Genomic DNA, 5933 nt, shown 5'->3' on the forward strand with positions numbered 1-5933 from the left:
CCAAGAGTTAGAAAATACTAATAAAAAAATCTCTAATTTAAGCTAATGATGTTTTTGCATGGTTAATTAAGCTTGAACATACATGTCCTCTCTTGAACCATCATATTTGATAACTATTCATTAGATAATAATGTCGTCTAATTGTGTAATTAAGAACATATATGATATATTATAATAAACATAATAATTCGTTCATAGGTTAGGAGTCCCAATCAATTTGAGTTAATCTAATAGTTAATTCATTAATTTATTTAAATAAATGTTAAAATTTTAAATTTTATCTTATATATGTAGTAATTTATATTGGCGAATATTAAATCCTTAAATGAAACTTCGATTAACAAAAAAATTATTCTTCGTCTGCCAGAGAAGTCCTTGTGTAACAATAATGATAAAGAGAAAAAAGATGTTATAGTTAACTAAGCCATGCATTGATCACTCAATCACTCACCTTTTGTTTTCTTGCAATCATAAGTTTATGGTAGATGAGTTAAAGGCTTATAATATTGTATAAATACTTATTATGTATGATATGATTTCAGAACTAAGATATGCCATACTAAGTTCATGTCTTCTCCTTATACCAAGAGCTACAAAATATTAAAATAAGGAAAATAAAAACCTCTAATTTTAGCAAATTGTTATTTTCAATTGTTAATTATTCTAGTTGAGCATTGATATTTCTCTTCATTCTTCAACCAGTACATCTTTTTTATATAAATATTCAGTAAAGGGTATCTTATTAATTGTGTAAAATCTTATATAATATTTACGCATTAAACGGTGCTAAATAAAATATGTACCACAAAAGGTAAAAAACTTCATGCCTCTTGAAAACATTGAAAACATAATATTAATTGGGAGTTGCTTATGTAACAGAAGTGAGGGGAAAAAAGGATCAAATAATTATTTATAAAAATTATTTGATGTACAATGGTCAATGGTGGCATAAATTATAGTTTAAAGCAAAGAAAAGAAGAAATAGCTATTTTGGTCTCCATGTTGTGCATGACAAACTGCCTTGATTTAATTTTTGAGGATACTAGAAAGATTTCGGTCTTATATATTATTAATGGGAATGCAAAGAAAATTATAACTTTCATATATGTCATATAATGAATTTTTAACTTGTACAATTAACTAGACCAATTGGGACAAAGTTTACAATTTCTTTTCTCATCTTGAACTACAGAAGAAACAAAATTGGGGCAATTAAGCCCTTCTAGTTTATCGTTTCTCTTGGCTCAATGGTTCATTCCAGGGAGAGATTGGACTTTAAGAAATAGTGAATAATTTTATTAATATACAAATATATAATTCTCCAAAATTTTAATTAGGCTTATATTCATCATTATAGGAATTGGGTTCAATCTTTTTCTAACTCCTTCTCATTAATGGACTCCTAATGTATACGAAGGAGTGTGGTTCGTTCGATAAATTCCTATTTCTCTATTTATTTTTGAGATATTTAAAATTTTCAAAATTCCATAAACATACAGAAGAAAAATGTTATTCCCACTCAGATCAAAACATAACTTGTGCAAATAACAATTAAGGTGAAGAAGATAAAAAATAACGAATTTCTTTATGATAAATAGGTTTATTTTGCAAGTAATAATCTCCAGTTTATGTTTGGTTTTTAGAAATGGCTGCGAGCTAGCCAATATGCTGATAAAAATGATGCTAAGGAAGTGAAGAAATTAATTTTGAGATATCACAGATCTTGAAAATCAAATCAATATTGTCTAAAATGTGTAGAAATTTAAAATTAGCCATGCCATATATTTATGAAGAAATGGATAAAATTAAGAAACAAATTCCTGAAAACTTTTATAATGTCCAATCAAATATAAAAAAATGCGGGAGAATATTGATATTTGTAGACTTTACAAATTCATAGTCCTGTCGCTTATTTTCTAAATTATAGCGTAGCGTTTGGTGGAGAGACAGAGACGGAAAGACTGATACTGAGAGACAGAGACTAAGAGACAGGAATTGAAATAAATTTCAGTATTCTGTTTGGTGTAAAATGAGAGACATGAATTGAAACAAGAATGAAACTCTAATTTAATTTGCACAAAGGGTGAAATTGGAATTAATTAATTGAAATGAAAGTATTTTAGGTATAAAATGTTATTAAAGTTTCAGTTTCCATCTCTAAAAATTTCAGTCCCCTGTGTCCCTACTTTTTGGAGGTACTGAAATACTGAAATTTTAGAGACAGAGACAGAAATTTTAGTACCAGTCTCTGAACTAACAAACACGATACTGAATCTCAGTCTCTCAGTCTCTGTCTCAGTACCTCAAAACAAACGCTACCTAGGTGAGACATTTCATTTTTAATAGCTAACTTCATTCACATGTTAAACTAGAGGACTTGTGATCAATTTTCCTAATTGCGTGAAAAAAATGGTTACATCTTCTGATTCTATTCTTTTAATTATCTGATAACGGAAGGGTAATAAAAATAAAAAAATAATAATAAAGCCTTAAAAAAACTATGGTTGAGGCGTTAAAGGTGAATATTGAATCGGTTTCGCTACGTTATTAACAGCATATTTGCCAACTTTTGCCAACTTTTATTTATAATTGTGTTTTATGGAAGTGTGTTGATGGATGTATCTAATAAAAATGTCTTTTTTATAACTGTATTTAATAAAAGTGTCTTTATAAATATATTTTTTGGATGTGTCTCTTTATATATGTATTTAAAATATATTAATTATTAGACACATCTACGAACACACTTCCATGAAACACAAATATAAATAAGAATTGACAGAAGTTGGCAGATAATATATTGGTACCCTATACTTTTCCATATTGAATAGTCGTAGTAATTTTAGATCATTTAAAAGTTAAAATCTTAAGGACTAAGGGCTAAGGTCAAGCAAAGGTGGAGGCATAGGGTGCTGAGCATGTTCTCCTTCAAGTTCAGATATGACTACTAAGGAGTCTGTCAATTTAATAGATAGGGGTTCTGACTTTGGAATTGGGTTCATTACTTGCAAATCAAACCCCGTTAATATTAATTGACGGTTTAACCTGAATTGCCATTGGCATAGGCACCTATACCTTATTGTTTTTTACATAACCTATGGCTACTTCTCTCTGTAAATATGCTCTCTCAGCACCCAAAACGTTGGGTTCTCTCCTTCCCTCATGTAAAGTGTAATGTCCTGTACAAACCAAAAATACAGTTAGGAAAGCCAATTTGGGTAAACAGTTTAATTAAGTTACTTTTGAAAAAAATAATTTAAACAATAAATGATTATATCAAAAGTAGTTTATAAATAAATTATTTTGTATTTAGATTTTTAGTTTTAAAAGTGTTTATTTTATAGAAATGTAATAAAAAGTAGTAGTATTATGAGAGAAGTCATTTTTTTAACTTCTCTATAAGCTCCTAAATAGTTTTTTAAAAAACTGTGTTTTGGTTTTAAAAATTGCACCAAACATTAATACTACTACTTTTCATAAATCAAAAGTTCAAAAAAATTACTTTTAAAGCTTCCAAATAGACCATAAATATGGTCAAAATCTCAATTTAATCCGCTCGATCAGATCAAAACTAATATCAACACTTTTTATGTTAGATTCGATGCGATCTGGATCGGAGACCGCATATAAATAATAATTATTAATTAAAATAAATTATAAATACAATATATATTTTATTTATTTATTTATTATTTCATGCAGATATGTAGATCAAATCCACACATACAAATATGATGTCTACGATTCAATCTTATTTAAGTGTATATTGAATCGTAAATTACAGATCGGATGTAGATAAATACTCTGAATTTACGGATATAATCCAATCTAAAAGCATTCTTGAATAATAATGTAGTAAGGTAATGTAATAAAGTGTTTATTATTGTGAGTTTAATTTTAATGGCAGTCATACAATTACATCTGTTTTTTTAAATGACCATTTACACGACTAATAAAAATAGTAATTTTTTTTATGATGTGACATTACATGATTGAATGTAAGAGTAAAACTACTTTATAGTAGCAGTACATCAAAATTAAATTATTATTGTACCTAAAATTTTGACGTTTAATTTGTCAAACTCAAAAACGTTAAATAAATAATATTTAATATTCATTATAAAAGATAAATTTAATAAGTTTGGCACACAAATGATAGACACAAAAAATTAGAATTTTTATATTAAAATGTGTAGTCTGTAATACCCTAACTATCAAAACTCACGCTTCCGGTTGCGCGACTCTGATAGCTCGGACATTACGACGACACTTATATTATTTAATACTAAAAATGAGCCTGTTTAAAACTTTAAACCGCAAAATCGCTCCCAAAAATACTTTTGCTATACAACGTATATCCATACATACCATACAACTTACAGAAACTCATAAAGAGTACATCCATGTATATACATACATATATATAAATAATATTACAAACATTGACCAATACAATCCCTATTCCTCTTACAAAATATATCAGGATAAAGGTGAGGGTACAATAAATAATAACTAAAGCAGCACAGAGCATCTCAACAACAATTAAATAAATTCTTTGTGACATCTGCGTCCATATCTTGAAAGGAGAAAAATGTAGGGGGGTGAGAACATCATCATCAAAAGGGTTCTCAGTAGAGGGTTTTTGGGAATTACTGTAATAGGATACGTGAAGATAAACCATACCAGTGATTAATAACCGTCTTATGACTCTTTTCAAAAATAACGGTTTACAATAAAAGTAAAGTCGGAAATCTTTTCTAAAAGAGGAACCGTTCAATTCTCAAAAACTCAAAAGCCTTTTAAAAAGGTTTAACCATGCTGAACCAAATTAGCATTTCATACTTTTCCAAACCAAAAACACAAAACCGGAACCAATCATTGGTCCATCTCATTTCAACCATGGCCCTAGGCCTAAACAATCCAACCATCAACAAATCACCACAATCCAACAGAGTCCCAGACGCAAACACAGATAGGAAATTCAGGCACAAACAAACAGTTATAGCAAGTAGAACAATTAGCAGTTAATCACAAAGGTAAACCACGTACAATATGCACACCCAAACAATGTCACATAGATGCATATGATGCATGCCTGTCCTAGTGGCTGCTGATATCATCTGTCAGTTATCAAGCCAATCCGACGTGTCCGGTAGCTAACCCGGGCACAGTCTCTCAGTTGCGCATTAATATCGTTAGAGGGAATATGTGCCCTGTCACCATTAGAGGGTATCTGCGCCCTGTCGCCATTAGAGGGTATCGATGCCCTGTCACTCTTACAACCAGAGAGAAAACACAAGCGTACTCACATTCAACATTCATCTCAGCCATTCGGCTTAAATTCACAATTCATTCAATTGCATACATGCATTTATACTCAACCATGGATCACCATTCATCTTAGCCATCCGGCTCACGGTTCAATCCAGAACCAACCAATTTATCAATAAATACAGCCCTTCGGCTTAAATTCATAATTCATAGTCAGCCATACAACTCATAACTCATTCGGCAATCAGCCGTGACTCAATAGCATACACAGTCATTCCAGCTCATAACAAAATAGCACTTCCACCATTCAACATCATCAAATTCATAAAATCGGCATTCAAGCCATAATTCACTTTTTCTCAAATAATTTCACTTTGAAATCAAGTTTCAACTCTTTTCAGCTTTGTCTTTGAGGATCTCCTTTTTCAAATCATCTCAGGCTCATAAGCCAAATTTACTCAAAGTGAGTTCCCTTTTTAAAACAAAGTCACTCTCGATATTCTCTTTCCAAAACTTCCAAAACCATGGCAAGTTAAGGATTTACTTCAAAGTATTCAAAATCACCCATCCAACAATGAGAATTTATAACAAAAGTTTCTTGATAGAGTCCCAAATCTTTAGGGGAGGATATCATAACTCATTTTGCCAAATTCACTTAAAAT

This window comes from Arachis duranensis, chromosome 2, assembly GCF_000817695.3.
Source record: "Arachis duranensis cultivar V14167 chromosome 2, aradu.V14167.gnm2.J7QH, whole genome shotgun sequence".
Lineage (NCBI taxonomy): Eukaryota > Viridiplantae > Streptophyta > Magnoliopsida > Fabales > Fabaceae > Arachis > Arachis duranensis.